A 24219-nucleotide genomic window follows, 5' to 3' on the forward strand; every position below is an offset into this window, starting at 1 on the left:
GACTATTTAACATATGAAAGCATTTTCAAACTGAGCAGTAATGAATACAAATGGAACCAGATACCTCTTTTCACTTATCATATAAAGAAAAACCCAAGTTGTCCTGGATATGGGTTATTTGATGCTTTCATACACTGACCATGCCAATGCAAAATAAAACCAGCTTTCCGGAGGGCAAATTGTCAATTACTGTCAATACATATTCAATGTATATTCGAAGGTTTAACTGTATGACCTGCAGAAATTCATCCCAATTGAATGAGTATATCCCAGACAAATATTTAAAGATCTGTGTACAAGCAAACCAGAAGACCCTAATTGTTGAACAGAAGACTAATCAAATGAGGAAAACTCCATCCATTCCTTCATGCAGCTATTAAACTGATAAAATTGATATCTATTAATTTGAAGAGAAAGATGTTTACAACATAATTAAGAAAAAAAAAACAGGCCACAGAAAAGTATGATCAAGTTTTTATATTTACACACACACACACACACACACACACACACACACGCACACAAACATATAGGTTTACCTCTGCAAGGTAGCCATGATTCATCCCCTCCTCAGAGTTGTTTTGATTCATTGAGCTTAGCTCTGTGATATAAATATGAGGGTTTTGTTCAAACTTATACGGTTTTATTATTTATTTATATGTTTTAATTTTTTTTCAAACATACTTAAAAGTTTTAAAAACCTAAGATGTTGGAGCGACTGGGTGGCTCAGTCAGTTGAGCTTCCGACTCTTGATTTCGGCTTGGGTCATGATCCCAGGTTCGTGGGCTTGAACCCTGCATTGGGTTCTGTGGTGAGTGTGAAGCCTGCTTAAGATTCTCTCTCGCTCCCTCTGTCCCTTTCCCCTGCTTGCTTATTCTCTCTCTCTCTGAAATGAAAAATGAAAAATGAAAAAAAAAAAAAAATGATATACAGAAGAGGATACCAGAGGATTTGAAGGAGAATTCTATAGATGCTTGCTTGAGAAATGAGAAATGTACTAACTGGTTTTTTTCCTTGCCAGAAATCAAACTGGATTAGGTTTTTAGACTTAACTATGTGAAATATGGATATGTACATATTCATGTAGGAATGGGGAGGTTGGATTAGATGAAATCTAAAAAGTCTTCCATGCTTTAGGTTTACTACAGTATAAGCATATACAGGCAACCCTTGACTCACACTGGGTTGGATATGGGAGGATTACATTAAGTCTGAAGTTGATGGTACAATTTCAAATCTATGGAGGAGGTGGAAGAAGGGAAATTGATGAGGAAGCAAAGGGTAAAAACAGAGCAGTTGAGAAAAAACTGTAAAAAGGTAGGGAAAAAATAATCTTTGTCTTAATGCCATAGAAAATTAGCTGATGGAGAATAGTTGAAAATTACTAATGTTGAATAAAGTAAATCAAATTAGTATTAGTATGTGAGTATGTGATTATGAAAAGATGGACTAAATTAGCTGTCTTTTCAAGACTATTGGTAATAGAATCAATTAGGGTTCATTATTAGCTATATTAACAGAAAATTAGCCCTTGCTAGCTCCTAAAAATATGAGGTTCTTATAAGAGATGGTCGTCCCTTATCAACATATATAAAACTTGAACATTTATAAAGCAGCTCCCTTCTCAGAGCTAAACTAGATTAGATGATCAATTAATGGTAAAATGTTACTGTATCTCTTTTTAATATTTCTTGTCAAAAACTTAAATATTCCTGATTCAACTTGTGTTTCTATTTGAGTAATATAATTTGGTCATAATTGGTTTCATTTCGATTGTCTTTACATTTTGGGTACTTATTATCTTTTCTCTCATCCCCTGGGAATGCCAAGTACCAATTTTTGCTATTTAGCAAGTCAGTAAGGAGCTTCCCACTGAGTGCCTTAATTATTGTTAATTGAATATTGTAAATGGTTTTCCAGGATCACCATCTTGTGACATTTTTGTCAGTTAGCAAGACTTAAAGCACCAAGAATCCCTTCTACCCCTTTCCATACAATCATCAAATCAGTAACTATAAAAAATACTCTCCTCTTGTCAAATGTCAAGTCACATACGTGCTTAATATGTATTTAGAACATGGTGGCTGCTCAATGAATATGAAACAATAGCTGCCCTTTTATTTTATTTTTAATGTTTATTTGTTTAACAAAGAGAAAGCAAGAGAGAGAGTGTGCATGAGTGGGGGAGAGGCAGAGAGAGAGAATCTCAAGCAGGCTCCAAGCTGTCAACACAGATCCTGACACGGGGCTCAATCCCACAAACCATAAGCTGAAATTAAGAGTCGGACAAATAGCTCTCCTTTTTAAATGGAATGATTCCCAGGTCCAGTCTTCGAGGGAACATCCCTTTCACTTTCCTGAGCTCCCACAGTGCATCTCATCCAGCATGGCAGGCCTGGTGCTCTAGGGTAGAGCTCATCCTTGTTCATGCACCAGGACCAAGCTTTCTAGTACTTTTTGCTGCTCTATAATCAAAAGGAGGAAAAAATTGTAAATAAAGAGCCTCAGAAAATCTGAGAATGTCAAAAATGCTACAAGCAAAAAACTGGAGAGTGGAAAAATCACTGAGTCAGCCTTCCTATGTACTTCTTGCCTTACAATGAACAATAAAAAAGAAATGAGAAATTTATGATGTGCCTTTTGAACTTTCAAACTATGTCTCCAATTTTTTAAGGGGCTGGGGGATAAGGCTTCAATGTACTGAAATTGTATTGGAGGTTGGTTTTAACTATGTAAAATCTTGCCTTCTTTATGATTTGTTTTCTTGCTTGGTCAATGAAATCTCAACCATCCTTAAGAAATCAGGACCAGAAGAAGCCTTGAGACATAATCTAGAGTCCTTTCCCATCATGGTGGCCCATAAAATTACCAAAAAGAGAATGAGAGAATGAGAGTGTATATGTCTCTTTGGAGGGATAGGCTTCCACAGAATTGGCTTGGTTAGTAACCTAATAGAATGTAAATGGCATTTTCTGTCAGGACTTTTGCCTTGTACCTAGTCAGCTGTTATTAAGTTTGGCAGGTTTCAGATTTAGAGACAAATTCAAGGCCCACCTTTGGTTATTTTCCAAAGTCAAGTTTTATGTACTATGCAGTGATAATTTTGCTCCTGGCTTTTGATTTTTCTTAGGACAATAAGAACTTGCTTTCATTTCTCAACTATTTGATCTTTATTATATATAGATTTGTAAATCACCTTAAATATTTTATGATAGAAAATGAGTCAGAATGGATAAATGCATGAATAAAATAATAAAAATGTCCTCAAGCTCAAGTTTAAGAGAAAATTTGCTAGCTCTGAAGAAAAGCTAATTATCATTATTTTGTAATAGAGACAGCAATCAGAGCCTGCTTACACCCCAGACACTTCTAGTGAGAAATGCCCTGAACACAGCCTTTTACTTCCCACCAATCATTTGCTCCTAGGAATTGGACCAGAGGCAGACACCTGACCTGAAGGTAACCACTGAATTGGCTGGAAATGGCCTCTAATGTAACCTGGAACCAATAGGTGAAAGGGACCAGTCAGATTCTGTCTCCTGAGAATTGAAGGTGCAGCAAGAAGGTGTTCATTAGTAAGAGGGAGCTCAATGGGAAGGACCTCTATTAGGGAGGGTCCAGAGAGCCATAATGGCATGTGCACACTGGCCGAGGAAGCAGAGACTACAAGGAAGCCATGAACGTGGTCAGGGGAGAAAAGGGAACGAGTCGAGTGGGCCTCCCGGATAGATATGGGACAACAGCAGGACCCAGAACTGCCATTCTTTCTGGAAACTTCAGCATCTGCTTCCAGTCCACATGCATTCTCCTGGTCAACCTCCCGTTTCTCCAAGGAAACCTAGCAGAACCTGTGTTGTTTGCAGTTCAGAGTCTCTGTTATGTGTCAAAGCATTTTCTTTTCCTGTTTTTACTCACTTGTAAAGTTTTTACTTGATCACTTTGCGCTTTTCATTTCCCCAATAATACTAAAAATTTCTATCTCATAAAAAGATATTTGGGAGCAGAAGTTTGAAGGAAACCAACAGAAAGGGCTATTATTCCCATTTCCTTGTCTCTAAATACCATATTAAAAATTCCTTGATATTTACGAAAGGAGATTCGCTAACTTCCTCCAACGGCTTGCTTACTTTTCTTACAAAGAGTGGAACTCATCTACTGTGAGGCCCCACTGTCTGATATTTGCATATACTGGGGTTTTCTCCACTTTTTCGAGTTGCTGTGGGTGGAATATCTGGCTTGACTTGATTTCTGCCTGAGACATGCACTGCGTCTCCACTCAGTGCTTCCTTCTTTAGGGCTCAGTTCCCTACACTAGAGGCCTGTTTATCTGGGGGCTATGGGAGGAGCATATCAGCCTGTTCCTACACATGAGCCGAAACTTTTTAAACTGTAAACATGACAACAAACAGCAAACATACTGTGCTGTAGAGAGATCCAGAACTTTTGGTCCTTCCATGTCCTGCAAGGGAACACTGGTGATTAGCTTGATGGAAATGTAGGTCCCATGGGGGTTCTACCACAGTAGACACCTCTTAAGTCACCGTGTTCTCCTTGTCCTTCATTTATCAGTCACTTCAGGCTTTCAGAAATAAGCAGACATTTCAACCCCTAATGCTTCTCGTTTTCATTACTTCTGTATTCTTTGGGCCCAGAATACCTGCCACACAGAGTCCAAAATTTTAAATAATTCACAAATTTGTCAATGTTTAGTTTCTTTTGGGGGTCATCTTAGTGACAACAATGACTATATAGCAAATCAAGTCAGTTGTGCAAAATCCAGTTTGCTCATCAGCTGAAAACATCAGGAGGACTTTTCAGTCTGAATATGTTCCAAGAAGTATAATTCTTCCTCACAGTCCGATGCATGTTAACTAAGATTGAGTCCCAGCTAATGGTGGCCGGATTTGCCACTTTATCTTTCAGGGCAGGGTCCTCTTGTTCTCAACCTTATGAACTACTCACACCTTTTCTATTGAGAAGCTTGTTTTGTAAACCTTTGGCCTACTTTCCATGGGAGAACCCTAGCTGCTTAATGGTACTTTTGCATCAGCCCTCCCCCCCACCAAGACATTCATGCCACCGTGTGGTGCATGATGCTCTCATTCTGCTCTGCTGGAATGTCCTCCTTTTCCTGGCCAGCTGTTGAGGCCCAGCCTAAGTCTTCCCTTCTTTTCAAATTCTCCTCTGATTTTTCCAGTTCTTCTCAACTCTCACAGCCTTAGCCATCCGTATCAACTTAACTCATTATTATAAACTGCAACGGATTGTTGCCTGTATTTGGCAGGTCAGACCCTCCACCAGATCACAAGCTCAGAAACGGAACTGAACTATGGCCTTCACTGTGAGTTTATGCTCCACATCTTTTGCACATTAGTTCTGATACACAAAAGAGAAAAGTTATGGTTGATATACTGCAACTGCATTTTCTTTGCATGTGGAAAAGCGGTAGGAAGCACAGTCACTATAATCTCCTCTATGGGAAAAACTAGAGGGGGCGTGAATCACCTTCCAGATTTGAATCGTTCTGGAAAAGGACCCTTTATTCCCCCAGGAATTGCCCTTGCAGGAGGGCAGCCTGGAGAGAGAGGGCAGCTTTCCAGTTATCCACAAACTTGCTTCCTTAAGTTGTTCTAAGGGAATGCTCAGGTGCTCTGATGTGCCCCGTATTCAAGCGCAAGTATGAAAACCTACTCTAAAATGAAACCTAAGTGATTTTTAAAACCATTCTTCTGAGAGTGGACAGGGGAGCACCCACCACAGAGGTAGTGACAACCAGCCATTGTCACTACCATGGTGTCATTGTTCTCTTCCTCCCCAACTCACAGGGCATACCAGTCGCAACTGAAAAGTAGTCTCAAAATATTTGAGTTGAAATGTTACTAGAAGACTTTCTTAATTTTCAATGTTTATGTATTTTGCATGTCAAAGATGCAAATTTATTTTTACCATGCAGTCCAATGGCTCCATACTTTTTGATGATTAAGGTTATGGTGGCATTTGCTCACAGCCAGTAAGTTCAAGCTTGTAAGGCAAGCCCTCCAAAGCTAGACTAATTTCCCCTAAGCCCCAGGACTGGAAATTAGGTTACTGCCACTAGGGTTTTCACATGACTCAACCCTTCTCCTAACTCTCTCTGCTGAGGCAAAGCATTTAGCTCACAATCCGGTCAATGCCTTCAAATGAGATCATAATTGGGAACAGGCTTTGTAAGTGTCCCCTTCACTGTGGGAGCTTAGGTCTGACAGCAGCAACCAGAGAGAGAATAGCACAGAGAGTTGCTGTCACTGAGCCAGCCCATAGGACTCTAGGACAGAAGACCTTCCAAGGCCTCGGCTTCTCACTCTGTGGTAAAGGGAGGCAGTACTGCTCTTTATTACATGTAGCGGCCCTGGAGGAGCAAAAGACATGGACAGGTCACCTACCCAGCTGCAGGATAAGCAGAAGCAGAGTGGCGGAGGGAGGAGGGGGAGGGGGCAGGCGAGTAGCCTCATCCAAGTGGGCAGCACAGCAAATGCTGAAGTCCCAGAGACATGCTGAGGGCAGGCATCCGGGCAGACAGACTTCGGAAACACAAGGTCTGGGCTGGGCTTGCCATTGCAGCTCTGCTCTGGAGAAATCTCTTTTGCAGGCTTGAAGTACCACCGGCTCTGAGGCACATCTGCCATCGTTACGAGACCACAATTCAGAAGCGACCGTCTCACACCAAACACGTGGAACAGAAAAATAGGATGAATTTAAGAAGTGGTGGGGCACCTGGGTGGCTCAGTTGGTTAAGCGTCCAACTTCAGCTTAGGTCATGATCTCGCAGTTCATGAGTTCGAGCCCTGCCTTGGGCCCCCTGCTGACAGCTCAGAGCCTGGAGCCTGCTTCAGGTTCTGTGCCTGCCTCTCTCTGTGCCCCTCCCCTGCTCATGCTCTGTCTCCTCTCTCTCTCAAAAATAAATAATAAACATTTAAAAAATTAAAAAAAAAATGGAGTTGAAAGTCTTGGAGTCACATTCCATGCAGTGGAGTATCGGAGTGGGCTCTCTAGAGCCAATGCCTCTCTTCCCAACTCCACATCCAGTGATGTCAGGATGATGCCTTGAAATTGGCTATTGTTGGAACATTCACACCACAGAAATTGGCAAACAGTAGGGCCACCTGGGTGGCCCAGTCGGTTAAGCATCTGACTTGGGCTCAGGTCATGATCTCATGGTTTGAGACTGAGCCCCACATCACTGTCAGCACAGAGTCTGCTTCAGATCCTCTGGCTCCCTCTCTGTCAGCCCTTTCTCTGTTTGTGTGTGCTCTCTCAAAAATAAATAAATGTTAAAAAAGAAATTGGCAAACAATAAAGCTCAGTGTGGTGGGTGTTTTTCTCCCTGCCAAAAGTCACCTTTGCATATATGCCACATGAGCCGTGTGAACCTTGGGTGATACTTATTTCACAGGGGGATTAGTGCAAATGAGATACTTAATTTGGAAGTCCTCTGTAACCTGTAAAGTTTCTACATGTGTTAGTTTTTATTATTTGAAATAAAATGTTAAATATGAAGCTTTAACATTTATTAAAATCTAAGTGTGTAATTATTACCTTTCATTGCAAGCTTCAAATATGATATAGGACAAGATTTCAGAAAGCAAAACAATTAGGAAGCAGCCTTTTTGTGTTGGTTGAAGCTATTATGTGCAAGTTACAAAACTCCTAACTCCAACCAGCTTCAACAGTGAAGTGAGTTCACTGTCACCTAAACTAAAAGGCCAGAGAGAGTGCCAGCTTAATTCAGCTAGCTTAATCCAGAGGCCAGGCTAAACCCAGCAGGTCAGATGATGCCATCGTAGAGCGGGAGGACCATATGTTCCTGTTTGCCCAGGATAGTCCTGTTTACGCATCCTATCTGGTTTGGTGTATGTCTTGCCCGGTTTCATTCTCGAAGTTGTCCTAGTTTAGAAGATAAATGATATGTTTACTTAACCAAGGTTTGCTCTCTCTGCTCAGTTTTTTTGTGTTGCAGGATTCACCCTCAGGTATCACAAGACATGTTTCCCCACCCGTTCCCTGCAGTTCCAGCCTCTTCCGTGCAGAGAGCATAAGATCTGTAGAAGCTGCAGACCCCGTAACCTCATACCACCCAATCTAGTGGGACAGAAAATCTCTTCCAGTAGCCTGTGCAAGTGCTGGGATTCACTGCCTCTCCCTGGTCTGATTTGGGTCACATGGCCATTGCTGAAACATCCCTTTGGGAACATGGATTCACCGATGGACTTAGTCAACTGTGCTCACACCTAGAGTAGGCCTGAGAGAATTCCAAACAAATCACCCAACTGAGAATGAGGTGACTTCTCCCAAGGAACAGCAAGTAACTGTCGGCAGCAGAAGAGGTGAGTGGATACTGAAGAGGGAACAAGAATGATCCGTGGCCTTGCAGTGCAGTAAAAGTGCTGGAATAGGAATGAGCCGACCCAGCTTTTAGCTTTTTCACTAACTAGGGTTGGGATGGTGGGCAAGCCCTTGCTTGCCGTAGGCCTCAGTTTCTTGTTAGGTGAAGTGGAAGGGTAGGACTAGAGAATTTCGAAGGTTCCATTTCACTCACCGTGTTTAATTTATGGCTGTGTCCTCTCATTAGTCTTCAGGGTTATCAATTCCAGGTTTATTTTCATACCGGATTTTTCTCATTGGGCCTAAATAGAACTCACCTTGGCTTTATTCCTGATGCTAGAAAACTTCCAGCTCTGGTGGAGATCTGAAATGTTCCATTGCTCCTATTAAGTAAATCATATTCTTTAACTAGCTAACTTTCCCCACAGTTTACAACTTGTGTCAGACCCCGGGAAGATTTGCTTTTAGTTTTCTCCCTGTGAACCAAACAAGTCATAAAAACAGATTTATATCATGGTTTCCTTACAGCTGCATTTTATCCTGGGTTTCTTAAATCAAGAAATTGACTAACATAATGGCTGAATGAATAAAACACGGCAGCAATGAGTGACTGCCTTTAGCAAACTGAGAGGGAGTCTTATTATTTAAATGTTCCTGGTTATATTAAGTGGAGCAAAAGGCTTGGAATGGAAAGTGAGAGAAATAGACAGCCAAGTCAAAAACGCCACCAAGCTGTAAATAAAATATGAAACTGGCTTGGAAAGGGAGCTTTACTTCGAAGTCAAACACTGATATATAGTCCCTAATTGTGGGACGTTTGTAAAAGGTGACATGACACCTGTCAATTATCTACAGCAGCCAGGAAATGTAGATTACATGAATAATTCACCAATCCAGTGCCCTTTGTTGCCAAGCCAGCTAAGCCCAGTCCATAAAATAACTGCTGATAGGAAAGAAGAAAAAATATGTTTAAATCGCAACAGCCGTATGTTACACGCGGAAATGTTTTCAAGGCAGTTTCATTATACAACTATGTTCCAGTCAGCACCAGTGGCTAAATAATTAACATGGGAGCTTTTATCAGGTGTAACAAGGGAGGGGGCTCAGGCTCTGGAAACTTTATAGGTCCCCTTGGGGAGGCCACAGAAGAGTCTTCAGTAACAGAAACATATCGTTACGTATCATCATTTCTCACCCGCACAAGTAGCACACAACAAGTAGCACACAACCCTTTAAAAAAGCGAAGTCTGAACTTTTGTTTTGGAAACATGGAATCATAGAATAATACATTTGGAAGGTCACTTAGGGATAGCCTACTCTATTGGTTTTTAGAAGCAATGGAACCCCTTTTTTCAAAGAAAACCTTATCTGCATGTACACAACATAAGACAGATAAAAGTGAGATGATTTTAGCTCACTCTGGGAGTGGTGGTGAGGAAGATTATAGATCCCTGGGAACTTCCTACTTAGCAGCCCCCTGCCCTGCACCTCACTCCCTACCCCTGCCCAACCACCTACAGGGATCCAACAGTCCCATTTCACAGATGAGGCAAATGAGGCTCCTGAGAGGCAAAGGGGGCTCCTTGAAGTCCCAGAGCGAGTCGATCGCAGAGCTGGGACTGGAAGCCAGACTGCCGCCACCCATGCACCACATATACACATGTACGACTGTCAGGACAGCTTGTCTACACGGCCACGTGAGCTGCCAGGATTTGGAGAAATACCAGTTCTGCAGCTCCCAGGACCTCACAAGTGAGCTTGAGGAATGGAAACAAGTGACTCTTTCATCTGTGGCCTGGGCCCAGGCAGCCTGATACCTATCCTCCCCCTACCGCCCCCACTTTCATGTTGGCCACAGGGCCAGGGTCAGAGGCCACAGGCCAGGTAGAAGGTGGGGCCTTGCAATGCCCAAGGGACTGGGCAGGCAGCCATAGGTCACTGGAGCCAGCCATCCAATCCACCTGCTTCTCTGGGCCGTAAGAACAAGCCTGACTGGAGAGCTACAGGGGGCGCCAATTCCAGGAGCAAATCCAGTCACCGCAGAGAGAGCTTTTCTCACCTCCACAAGATGGTTCATTCCTGTAACTTCCTTCCTACGTAAGGAAGATCCCAGCAGACTAAGAGGGACAAGAAAGAGGTTCCATTTCACAGAGTGTATGTAGAAAAGAAAACTTCCTCCTCATTTTAGGTTTATTTACTACCAAGGTTTGGCTTCATCTTTGAAAGTTTGCAAGGTGGTTTCATTCCTGTGTAAACCCACTAGGTACAAGTGCTTTGACACAGGTTTTCTCTAACCTTGTTATTTTTCTCTAATTGTTCCAACTGATTATACACACACACACACACACACATATATATATACATATATATATATATGTATATATATATATATATAGCTTATTAGAAGGCTACTGGGAAAGAAAACAAACTTTCTGATGCAGATTAAAGGCAAGTATAATTTCAAGACTTGCTGAAACTCTCTATGCAGTCAGTCCTCACTTTTAGAATGAACACATGATATTTAGTTATACATAGAAATAAAACTGTGCTGCTAGTTTTATTGTGAAGAGCTGAGGTTGAAAACTGCATGTTTTCACTTTGATCATTCCAACTAGCACAAAGCAAGAGAAGTTGGGCATCTTGATATTATGGCTGCTTTGAGGCTGAGTCTCTCAGTGCGTTATGCTACTTCATCCCTTTGACTGCAAGGCCGCGGGAGTTTCTTTCAACAAATGGAGTTCATTATTAAATGAATCAATGGTTATCTAAACCAATTAATGCTCATTCCAATAATGTTTCAGTGTCTCTCAAGAAGAATCTGGAGAGCTCTTCTCTAGTAAGAGGCTGGTGGACCTAGAGCAGCTGAGGGTGAATTCTGGCAAATGGACAGAACTTCCTGAACCTAAGTTTCCTTATTTGTAATTTGGGTGCCATGATGGTGGTAACAGTGCCTGTCTTACAGAGTGATGGTGAGCATGATGGCTACCTCACTGCCTGACAAAATCTTTGCCCAGGTGGTTTGTAGTCTGGGCTCCCAGAAAGCTGGGGCTGAGACAAAGGCTCACATGCACGTTCTTTATGGTCATGGGATTCCAGGGACCTGGATGAGAAATGGAGGAACCATGGAGGAAGGAATCAGGGCCTGTGGCCTGTATGAGCATGCATGTTAAGTTGGCTACTCCTTAGGGTTTTCATATTTAGCAAATAAAAATACTAAACACCCACTCAACTCTGAATTCTAGAGAAACAACAAAGAATCCTTTGCAGTACGTATGTGCCATGCAATATTTGGGACATAACTTATCATAAACAAATAAAATTATTTGTCATTTATCTGAAATGCAGTCAATGGAGCATCCTATACTTCAGACGGCCTGCCACTGTTACTAGTGATGGGTTGCTTGTTCCTGTAGGACTGTCTGAGAAGTTGTATGAAATCTGTCTTGGGATTGAGCCATTTGTCCGCATTCTCTGTTTGGCAAAATCAATGTTCCCCATGGATTGTAACTTCTCAAAGGCCTTCTGTGTTGTTCACTTGGGGTGAGCAGATTCCTATTCCGTTCTGCACGGTCAGGTAAGAAGCCTTCTGTGAGGTGCTGTGAAGCTGCTTCTGTGTGAGGCTGATCTAGTAATGGTGGCCAGATACAACACAGTGGAGGATGTGCCAGAGGCATTCATACAGGGGGTGAAGTGCAGTGATTAACAGCACAGATCTTGGAGCCAAGAAGGCCTGCGTTCAAATCTCAGCTCTGCCAATTACTAAGGTAGGTCATCTAAAGTCTCTGTGTCTCAGTCTTCTCATTTTTAAAATGGGGATAATAATAACACTTAGTAGGATTATTATGAAGATTAAAAACAAATACAGAGTTTTCAGAATGGTCCCTGGGATGCTGTAAGTGTCTGTTGTTATTATCCTGACAGTAGTAGATTTCAACACTGTAGCTTGGCAGCTGGCGTATCTTGAACACATCGCAGCTGTCAAATTTGATTTGACAAAATTTTCCAAACTTGATTGATGTCTAGAATACAATTTTTTTTTTCATAAATGAAGCTAAATGGTATCGCCTTGGTTTGTTTTGGTTTTATTTTTTCCCCAGCACTGAGAATTATTTTCTGCCCTGACTAGTCTTTTATATAATCAGAAAGGAAAGGTTTTTCACCCTCCATTGAGCCTGTGGTCTCCCCCTAGAACCAGCTAGATACCCTGAGTCTCCCACACTCACTCTCAGGGTCCTCCTCCATCTAGTGCCACAGGAGCTGCTCAGTTTGACACAGTTGGCTGACACGGAGGCAATGGTATGCACCCACGGTGGTAGCAAAATTAAACCTTGAGTATTGATCAGAATATAAAATCATGTTCTGTCACCATATACTGAGATTAATAGCAAGTTTCTACAATTCTGTGAAACTTGCTTCTTTGGCCCAGTGTTTACTTCTCAGTTCCTCAAGTGGCCTGCCAAAAATTCTAAAATTTGAAACTGGGCCTTCAACACAAAATTGCTGAAAAATGCTGTCTTAAAGAGCCATTCAGGCTATGTTTCCTCTACAGAGCCATCTTCCTGCTCTGTGCCGAGTTACAACTGGCCCCCCCCCATGCTCTTGGGAGACCTGCTAACAGCCTCACTGGTAGCCCTGACTGTGGGGTGTCACACTGGCTTGTTTGGAGGTCTGCTTCCCCAAGGCTGCTGAGTTCCTTAGGATGGGAGCCATGTACGTTCATCTTTGTATCTCTAACCCGCAGCCCACATCTGGCACAGGCTGAGGAGCAGGGCTGCCTTATCCAGTAAGCATGGTAGGCTCAGGGTCCACAATATTTTTTAGGGGGCCGTGAAAATGTTTGATTTTTCTTAAAATCAGAAGAAAAAGACAGGACTGTTAGTATAGAACTTTTATTTATTTATTTATTTATTTAGTTAGTTAGTTAGTTAGTTCTAAAGGTTTTATTTTTAAGTAATCTCCTCACTCTATGTGGGGCTCGAACTCAAACCCTGAGATTAAGAGTCTCACACCCCATCGACTGAGCCAGCTGGGCGCCCCTAGAATAGAACCTGTTTTACTTTTTTCTTCATATCAGAAAAATGAAGGATTTTTAGGGCCACAAAAATTTATTAGACTGTTTTAATGTTTTGGTTTTTTTAATGGGGGAAGGGCCTAAGAACGGAGAATTGCCTAGGGCCCACAAAAGTCATGATGTGGTCCTGGTGTTGAAAGAATAAGTAAACAAATGATTAAATATTATAATGACTGTTAAAAAATGCTTTACAAATGACAAAGTGCCATGAAAATGCAGCTTATTATTAAAAGCTGACAATTTTATTGCTGTTGTGAAGTTCTCTTACCCATTAGGACACTATACTCTAAGGAGTTTCAATTATTTCTCTAAATTCAAAGGTTTTCTTAGTCATATTCATATTCTTTCTTGCTGTGAAAGAAAAGCTTTAAGTGGCTTTATGTGAGGAATATTTTAGTGTGGACAGGGGAGGGGCAGTAAAGGCACAGAATATAAAGGCTCTGGTAATCAGAAGAGCTATCCCCGTGTACCACACTTCAAAGGAACCCCTTACATGAAAAGCTGAGTTCCTACAGAAGGTACACCAAGATGGCTGTTGTTTTTACAAAAAAAAAGGGGGGGGGTGGGATTCCTGAGCTTTAACCTTCATGTATGTATTATCAACACCCCATGACATGGCCTCACCTCTGAGAAAAGTGAAGTCGTGTACTTCTGAGGCGATCTGGTGGTATATTCTATCCTTTGAGTTGGTTGATGACAAATGAACAGTTTCTGTCTTGGAAAATATAAATAGAAGGGACACTGATGTCCAGGATATCTTCAAAGGGATGCTAAGAATGTTCTGACCTGAAGATCACTTGAGGAGATGATAACTCAATGTGAGCTTCCTCATATTACCAAGTAGCTACATCCTTATCTTGCAATCTTGAAGGGTCTAATTCATATCAAAAAGAAACTTCACTTTCTGAAATTATTCTCAAGATATTTACTTTATTTATTTATTATTATTTTTTGAGAGCATATGAGCTGGGGAGAGCAAGAGAAGCTTAAGCAGCCACCATGTGGAGACTGATGTGGGACTCGATCCTACAATCCTGGGATCAGGACCTGAGTGGAAACCAAGAGTCAGATGCTCAACCGACTGAGCCAACCAGGCATCCCAGGAGAGTTCCTTTAAAATGTGAGTTCTCATAGTGCATTTAAATTTGAAAGTATAAAATGACCATAGGTGGTTACTTTAGGAAAGTTCTTCCCTCTTTCCTTTCTCTTCTGAGTATTCTATAATGTGGCTATAGTAGACTCACAAGAATAAAACAAGTAAGAGTGACAATTTATGGAGTCCAAAACTCTGCTCTAAGCTCTTTACATACATTTTCTCATTTAAGGAGAGAAATTAAGGATGATGTAATTTCAAAGGGTGTTTTACAAAACTATTGAGAAAGAGGAGGACATGTTCCACTGATAAAAATGACAGAAAAGCAAAGTAGACTATAAGGGAAAATCTGCTGTATTATTCCCTTCTTTCAGTTTTCAGTTGTATGTTTACCGGCCGGGCTTCTGCACAGCTTGGTTTTCATTTGGTGCAGAAGGCAGAGAAAAGCCCTTATGAAAGCAGAGTCTGATCAGAATGGTCATGATCGGGCTTCCCAGGCGATGGGCAGCCAAAGAACAGAGAGCAAAAGGAATAAAAATTTCCAGCAAATGAGTAACTACCACCTCTTGAGGGTCTCCAGCTATTCTAGACAGCCATTCTAGGCATCTTACATTCATGAATAAGTGTCACATTGGACAACTTTGGGGAAGGCTCCTGTGTTCCAGGCACTATCCCAGGCATTTTTATGTTTATTAACTAATCTTCCCAATATACCAACAGAGTAGGTCCTATTATTAGCACTCTCATGTTAGAAGCAAGGACAGTGAGGCAGAGAGAAGCTCGGTGTCTTGGCCAAGATCACTCAACCAGTAACGCATATTGGTCTGGAAACCAAACCCTGGAGTTACACAACTTAACGTGGGGCTTGTAACAATTCTAAGAAGTAGGGACTTTCATTATCCCATTTGACTTTCGGAGAACAGGAGATTTAGAGATGCTATATGGCTTCCTGGAGTTTACCCAAGCAGCCGGGCCCCTGGGCCCAAGCACTGAATCGTTTCAACACACGGAGTCTCCCTGTTCAGGATGGCGCCTCCAGACTGTCGAGAATGGATATAACAACGACAGAGAGAGGTTGGTGGCAGAGAATAGAGGTGAACTGACACGTGGGGTTGGGGTGGGAGCACAGAAGAGGCTCTGGGGAGTATGGAAGAAAGAGAAAGGGGACGGCCTCTGTGCTTTACAGAACAGCGAGCTAATGCAGCTTTCCAGGACACAAGAAGACGAAGCAAATCAGAAAATACACGAGGCAGAGAGTTTTAACAGAACCATGGAGACAGAGGAAAGGGGACAATAAAAGTGCAAGGAAAGAGAAGAAGTGAACAAACTGTAAAGAAGGCTGTGGTATAAGTGCCTGGGAAAGTCTGGAGCCACCAGCTCCTGGAAGGCCAGCGTTGGGTGGGCAAGGTGACAGCTCACTGCTCATGCAAGGCCTCCTGGGGCTCTGTGCAGATGGCCACGGGCAGCCCCCTCTCTGTGGGGGTGACGCACACGTGAGGATTGTAAGACGAGGCCCTTGGGGCTCTGTTCACAATAAAAACATTGTACAGGCCTTCTACACATGACTCAGTGTGTATTGTGTGTCTGACTGAAAGAAAGATCGGCTTTACCTGCAAGTGCGAACGTGTAGGCTGAGTTGAAACGAGTGCACAATTACATAAGAAACAAAAATACCTGGGGAGCGAGCAGTCTACTGCCTTCCAGGGGACATGCAGAATCCCTAGAGGAAGAGTGCCAGGCCACTCCTTTGCCAACTGCGAGAATAGCTGTGGTTGGACAGGGTGTTTTGTTTTGTTTTGTTTTTACCCCGGCGCTTGGCACAGAATCCTGAACACCGAGTGGGGCCCCTGAACCCTGCCTGACACCAAACCTTGCGTTAGCTAACGTCATTCCTGTGTTACTTTGTTTGAGAAGGACTGGAAAACAGCAAAAGGGAAAGGGAAAGAGTCATTCAAATTTGTCTTATGTGAGGACTTTATATGCTAAGCCTGAGAGAAACAATGTAATGTTTGAAAGTAGGGGGTCTGGGGAGAGACATAGGTTCAAGCCTTGGCTCCATCATGTCTTAGCTGTGGCACCCTTGGCAAGTGACTCCATCTTGCTGGATCTTCATTTTTCATCTATAAAATGGGTGGAATGGTAGGACCCACCTCAGAGAAGCTGGTAGGTGTAATGGTAGGACCCATCTCAGTGTGAGAACTGTATGAGATCATGCAGGCAGATAGCTTCACTTAGAACCAGGCACCCAGCACCCAGCAAGTGTTCACCAGTGTTACCATCTGTAAATTGAAAGAGATAACCTCCCCAGGTCCCTCAAGGGACACTAAGGCTGCAGCCAAAGGTTAGCAAAATGAGGGCTTTTTGAAAAGTACTGAATAATATCTATTCTCTCCTTGGCAGTGTGATGAAGTAAAAACAATTATCGACATTGAATTCATTAAAAGATTTAGATTCTGGGATCGCCTGGGTGGCTCAGTTGGTTAAGTGTCCGACTTCGGCTCAGGTCATGATCTCACGGTTTGTGGGTTCAAGCCCTGTGTCGGCCTCTGTACTGACAGCTTGGAGCCTGGAGCCTATTTGGATTGTGTGTCTCCCCCTTTCTCTCTGCCCCTCCTCTGTTTGTGTTCTGTCTCTGTCTCTCGCTCAAAAATAAATAAGCATTAAAAAAAAAAAAGACTTAGATTCTGGTCTCTGGACCTTCATCTCTCATCACTCAGTGGGGGCATTAACTAAGTTCCCTTTAACATCCCTTTCAGCTCTGATAGCCAGTGCCCAGTCATCCCCCTGACTGACTGCAGCAGGAGAGCAGAGAACCTCACTCTGGTGGGCTTGTGACTGTAGCTCCCATCCCCTCTGGCCTGCCAGGGCCCCAGGTGATGGATTCAGAGAGGCAGAGAGACAGAGAGACAGAGAGAGAGAGAGAGAGAGAGAGAAAGAGAAGGAGGAAGGAAGGAAGGAAGGAAGGAAGGAAGGAAGGAAGGAAGGAACAAAGAAACATATCCCTAGGAAGATGTCCCAGATATTTTAAGTGAAAAAAAGGCAAATTGAAGAACTAGAAATAATTCTGTTGAATAAATATTCAAGAATAATTTAAAAAATATAGATGTGTGTATGCAAGGATTATCTCTTGGGCAGGATTAAGAGAAATTTTACTTTACATTTTACACAGTTCTGTATTGTTTGAAACGTATACTATGAGCATGTTTTATTTGATAATCAAAATAATAATACTAAAGATGTGAACAAAACTAAAATGTGTTTTTTGAAATTTATTTTAGAGAGAGAGAGAGAGTGAGCAGGGGAAGGGCAGAGAGAGAGAGGAAGAGAGACAATCTTAAGCAGGCTCCATGCCTAGGGTGGAGCCCGACACAAGGCTCCATCCCGAGACCCTGGGATCATGATCTGAGCCAAAAGAAAGAATCAGAATCTCAACCAACTGAGCCACCCAGGCACCCCTAAGACATGCTTACTGTAGACAGTTTGGAGGGGAAAAGAAGAAAAATCACTTACAACCCTCCCCCAACATAGAAATATTGCTACTGACATTTTAATTTACAACCTTTCAGTCTTTTTTCTATATGTTTATAGCATAGAAATATATATACGTATTTACAAAATGGAATCACATTTGTCCATGCTGTCTTATAATTAGCTCCGTTTAACAATATATTGTTTGTATGTTTCCATGTCATTAAAGTTTCTTCTACACTCTACAGCACGATTTTAATGACTGCTTCTTTTTCCATATTGTATGTGGCCAACTTTGCATTGCTGCACATTTTGGCTGTTCTCCGTTTTCCCCCATTGTAAGTATTGACAGGCTTTTGGAGAATAATGAAACGCTGAAATGCTTGGCTTTGTTTCTCTCTTTGGGTAGAGCTGGCTGCTCTCTTTTCTTCTTCCTCTTTGTATCCTTTAGCTTTTGGGTGGAGGCCCAGAGAGCTCCACAAGGGGTGGTGTGTGTTTAAGAAACTCAGCTAAAGAAACAAACGGATCGCAGAGAGCTCTGAACCTACAGTGTTGGGAAAATGCTGAGCGCTGTAATTGGCCTAATGTTGCTCCCGTGAGAGATGCCATCTGCCTAGGCCTCCAAAGTCCTGGCCAGGATTTTAACTTTTCTCATCCAGCTGATGACAGACAAATATTCCTCACTTCAACAGTTATGCGCAACCCCCAAAATGTTTCCTCAAGTCTGTCAAACACTCATGGGAAGAGACTACCAGCTCATCCTTGAAGACGGAGAAGCAGGCAAGGTCACGTCAGCAAATCAGGACCGTGGGCTTTAAGTTTCGTTGAAAAGATAGCCTCTTGGACAGCTCTGTTCCCTGCTCCCTGAGCCAGGCTGTTGGTCCAGTGGTGACTCAGGAAGGAATGCCACTGACGAGCCACGGGCATGCCAGGGAATTATTCGGCACATGCCAACAAGTAACCTCATACGATAATCAAACGCCAGCCAATCTGCGAACACTTTGCGTAACAGCATATTTGGATTTGGGGCTTAGCTTTCAAAGCTTGAGTTTCACGTTTGCCCGAGCACATTCCCAGCCTCCTGGGGCCTCTCCTGTGTGCCCTGCCTCTGCTTGCAAGTGCAGAGAGCAGTTCTTCCAAGAGCCAGAGCTTGGCTCTCCCCTCGAGGTAAAGCAGAACTCTGCCAGGGATCAGCGGGCACTCATCAGTCTACAGTTCTCAGTTTGGCCAGCACTGCTTCTCCATATGCCCTGTTTCTTACCAAAAGGCCAGCAACGTGGGTGATGGATGCCTCCTTTTGCTGTGGAGACGCTGAAAAGTCATTCCTAGTATTGTCAAGGTCTTCGATGCACCTTATCCACAAGAGAGATTTGTTGACTGACAGCTGCTTGTATAACAATGTCCTATCAGGTCTGGCTGTAGGAATCGGCAAAGTATTACCGCATCAACAGGTATCTGGGCTATCCAAGAGCCTCAGAAAGGGCAAAGAGGCTTGCAAATTTTAAGACTCCTTACTCCTGGCTCTGGTCCTTCTCCTGCAGATACCCTGAGAGCCAAATGTTTGAAGGATTTAATTTTGGATCCACAAAAAGGTGATACACTTTCAGGCACAGATTTGCTACAGAATGGCAGCCATGCCCTGAGGGGTCCTGGTGAGCTGGGTAAATGACCCGGCTGTGCACCGCCGCCCCCTCTCCCCCGCCCGTCTCACCAGTAGCATAGGTCAAGGTTTCCTTAAGGCCTTGGGTGTTTGTATACTCAAGATGATACTGAACATGAAATATTCAAATAGCAATACCTTGGGTGAGAGACAAAGTCTAGTCAATGATCTTATTCATAATTCTTCCAGTGAAGAAGTTGTCACCATGAAGTAGGGCTTTCAAAGTGCTCCTGCCCTTGCCACAGTGATCTCAGAGAGAACTCTGACCTCCCCAGGAGAATGTTGTCGTGAGCACAGAGTGCCCAGGTTAGAGACACCAAGAGCTGCAGTGTCAGTCAGCTACATCAGTGACACAAAGCCTTCCCCAGGAATAAGTTGATAAAGACTTAGTACCTGAACATAGTACTTCCAAAAAGAAATAAATCAGTAATTAGAGATCCTGAAGACAGAAGCAGACATTCCAACGCAGACCTAATCATAAGACCTCATGGGATGTTCAAAAGTTCTCCAGAGTAGGTATGAACAGATTTCCTTCGCCCCATCAGTTAGCCTGGGTAGAAGCCTTACTGTGTCTTCCTAATTTTAAGCACGGATGACAGAAAGCAGGGGATGCCCAGCTGAAGGAGGTGTCAGTACTTTTTGTAGCATGGCGTTTACGTGCCAGCCAAGGTCATTAGGAATGTGAAATTCCTTTCAAAGTGGAAAAATATACTTGTTCTCTTCTACAAGTGAAAGAGTAAATTCACAGTTAATTATCAATGCTTTATTAGTAGTTACAGGCCCCACAAATCTCACCAAGTTGAACCTCCACTACGTATATACAAGAACATAAAAAGTGGCCTTCAGTGATAATAACAGGAGGAAAGAATAAATCTGGGAAATTCTCTGCATAGGTCATCCTAGAAATTTATCAATCCAAAGTCCTTAGATTATAAAGACAATTTTTGAAGGTTTAAGAGGTGCACTTCAAAGAGCTACTTCTTTAATATGAGCTATGTGAAGATCATTAAAAAGTTTTAAAGTCACAGGACACATAAGAACGCCTCAAGTTCACAAGGAAGATTGGAGAGCTTAGAGTGTAAGCCCAGGCATTTGGCCCAGATGTTTGCTGCTGATTTCTGAAGCTGGTGGGTAAGGATCTATTCTCAGGAAGGACCCAGCAGAACCTCTGCACAGTGCCATCGTGCAGGCAAACTCAGTGGGCTCTACTCCTAAAAATGGGACCACTCAGCTTGGCCGCAGCTGGCTGAAGCACTGGCTTTCCTTGTGGGCAAGTTTCTTTCTGGAGCTTCTTGTCTGACGGAGGTAGGGTCTTGGGCACCCATGTCATCTCCCAGTCATGTTGCCCACGAGCAGCACTGTGAGGATGTCCTCGAACCGATCCAATTCCCAATCCCATCCCTTCTATTTGATGAAACCCTACAAACACTAAGAAAATATATGCCATCCCACCTCTCGCTCTGCTATTTATCTGCTTTTTTCTTTCATACACTCTCTTTCCAATTATTGGGCAATCATGTCCAATTCCAGGAAACCAATGCTTATTTTACCCTTCTCATCTGAAGATGAATAAGGAGTCTACCTTCTCTAGTCCAATGCATAAGGTGAACTTTCTCAACTCGTCCTCCTCTAGGCAAAGTTGTTGCCAGTCTTGTGTGTGTTTGAAGTTTACACACATCTTATGTATGTATATACATACACAGACGTGGCATCCCCTCTCTCAGGAAGGTAGGCTCCATCTGTGTGGGTCAAGCAATATAAAGACTGCCATGGTTATCATCTCTGTTTCATTGACAGTGTTGGTGGAGGAAGCACCCGAAATGGGCATATTGCAATTTAGAGGAACCCCTGGCTACTTTTTTTTTTCTTTCTTTTTTTCTTTCTTTCTTTCTTTCTTTCTTTCTTTCTTTCTTTCTTTCTTTCTTTCTTTCTTTCTTTCTTCCTTCCTTCCTTCCTTCCTTCCTTCCTTTTTTTTTTTTATCCCTGGCTACTTTTTTTTTTAAGTTTATTAATTTATTTTGAGAGAGAGAGAGAGCAAGTACAAGCAGGGGAGGGGCAGAGAGAGGGAGAGAGAGAATCCCAAGCAGGCTCTGCACTGTCAGCACAGAGCCTAACAAGGGCTCCCATCTCATGAACCATGAGGTCATGACCTGAGCTGAGACCAAGAGTTGGACTCTTAACTGACCGAGCCACCAGGCGCCCCAATCCCTGGCTACTTTTAAAGCTGGATCACCATGTACATATTCTGTAAGGTCATCAGTGACAGCACATTGGTTGCCATTTCTTGAAAATGCTTCTCTGTAGAAGTGTTCATATGTGCCTGGAACACTGTTTCTGCTTTCTTAGATGCCTGTTTATTCCCCACACTGAAGATTCCTTAGAATCATTGAAAGTAAGTCTTTTGACATGGGTTAGGGGGAAGTGAATGGGGAAGAGGATGAAGAAAGGAGCTTAATCATTTAAAAATATCAATAATTCTTACTCTTTCCCTGGGTCTGTCACCTTCTGTCTATGCCTCGGTTTCCTCACGTGCAAAACTGGGATGGTAATAGGGCCAAGCTCAGAGAGGTGGAGGGTACAATGGGTTACTATTGGTTAAGGGTTTTGAGCACTGTCTGGGGCATAATAAGTGCTCTTTTTGTCCCCCATACTTATTTATATTCTAATCACTACATAAGGAGTCAGAGGGGCTGGCCTTTGGAAGGAGAATAATTCTTCATGTCAACACCACCATCACACATTATTGAAGAGATTTTGGTGTGAATGGGGCCATTTGACACCCCAGCTTCCTGTGCCACATTTCCCCTACCTTTCCGAGTAAGCTCTCCTTTCCCTAGGCTCAATGTCTTTCTTTTATCTACTGTAAACCACAGATAACTTATCAGGTTAGTCTGCCAGGGGAATTCGTATCTTAATAAGACTCAGAACCTTAAGTGAAAAGGTGTCATTTATTAAAATTTCAGGAGGTGAGGGGGTGGAAGGGTGTTTCTAGAACCCCTCAAATCACCCCCCCCCCAGATGTAGTTGCTTCATTCACGTACCAGTGACGCTGACCCTGGCAGGAAGTCACTTGTACTTTTCACTAATTGAGGTCCTGCCCTCTTGAATCTTGCAATCTAAAAGAGAGAACTTTGATCCGGGGTGATAATAAAACAAGTAAGTAATTAAAGCCCAGGGATGCGGATTGAGTAACTGCTCTGTCCCAGGTATTGGCATGGAGGTGCCGGGCGCACTGAGGTGGAACCAGACTTGTTTGCCTTTTAGAACCTCACGGTGTATTGGAAGGGACAAAATACATCAGATGGTGATAAGGAAATGTGTGTGAGTAAAAGGAAAAGAGGTGTGTGTTGACAGAAGACAGCCTGAGGAGTTTAGCAAACAGGAACCTTTCTCAAGAACTTGAAAGCGTTGGAGGTCTTTCGAAAGGGCTAGTTGTACACTGCCTGGAGGCTAAGGTAGGAACTGGAAAGGGACTTAGGCCAGCCCTTGCTAGCTGGAGGGTTAACTGTATGCTTCAGCACAAGGATCTTGGCTGGAGAGAAATGGGAGCCAGAGCATCGATGACTCATTCTCATCTACTTGACATCATCTTCAGATTTTCGTTTAACTTTTCCCATCCACGTCAGATGCCCCTAATTCTTGGGTGGTCTGCCATGCCACTTCCTGCCAAGTCCCAGCAACTTTATTCTGGGTGGAGGTCTGGGGGTACTGGATCTTATTTCAAAAGGAGAGGGGAAATTGAAACCAGAAAGGCTTTGTGACAGACTTTAGGAGATTCTTTTTTTTTTTTTTTTTTTTTTTTTTTCCCAGCACAGGTTTCTCCAGGCTGGTATCTCTAGCTTAGACTTTCTATTTTATTTATTTGTTTGGTTGGTTGGTTTGGTTTGGTTTGGTTTGGTGAGAGTTAACTATTCAAAATGGAAGTCCTTTTATAATTCAATCTAGTTATGCAAACATAGCCCATTGATGTTAACAAGTAGAGACCAGATGCAAATAATCCACTGGGGCATAACATGGAATAACTAGCAGGAGCTAAAGCAGGCTGTCTCCCCACCACCCTATTACCTCATAAGAATTCCTTCCATGTGGAAATGAGCATGAGGAGAATTTTAAAAAATAATAAAAAACAGGACTCTTACGATGTTTCAAATGGTCTTAAAATGACAGCAGTAGTGGAGATGCTTGAATCACACAAGATTGCCATATAAACAACTGAAGTCACTCCAGAGTTCTGTGGAATTAGGCATGCGTCCCTAAGAAAGGTTAGGTGCCTCCATCTCATGAAGGATAAATTGATTCCAATGGGAAAACAGATTCCAAACGGAGGTCACCGAGTCAGTGATTCATACCCAGGTGCACACGAGAAGATCTGGTTCTCTGCAATTCAGTGAACAGGGCATCGCTGCCATGATGAAATTTTATGCCGTTCCCTGCAGCACTGGGTGTTTTAACTGTTCTGGATAGATAGTCAATCAGTTGTTAGGTGAGGCCGAATACAGGGAATCCTAGAATGGCAATGGTGAGGCCATTTTCTGCAGCAAAGAAAGTTTTAGTTGAGTCAAAGA

The 24219-nt window shown here is 42.8% G+C and overlaps 1 long non-coding RNA gene across 3 annotated transcripts in view; it reads left to right on the forward strand.

The window, feature by feature from the left end:
- The first annotated feature begins 815 nt into the window (after positions 1–815).
- LOC111561342 overlaps positions 816–24219 on the forward strand; it is a 40331-nt gene continuing 16927 nt past the window's right edge. For 2 of the 3 annotated variants that reach the window (XR_002743836.2, XR_002743837.2), the window contains exons 1-3: positions 816–8364; positions 11937–12126; positions 14390–14553. This is a non-coding gene — a long non-coding RNA (uncharacterized LOC111561342). The remainder of the gene's footprint in view (positions 8365–11936; positions 12127–14389; positions 14554–24219) is intronic. The other variant, XR_006600437.1, reaches the window with a different exon arrangement.

The sequence above is a fragment of the Felis catus genome, chromosome A1 (genome assembly GCF_018350175.1).
Source record: "Felis catus isolate Fca126 chromosome A1, F.catus_Fca126_mat1.0, whole genome shotgun sequence".
NCBI classification, from domain to species: Eukaryota; Metazoa; Chordata; class Mammalia; order Carnivora; family Felidae; genus Felis; species Felis catus.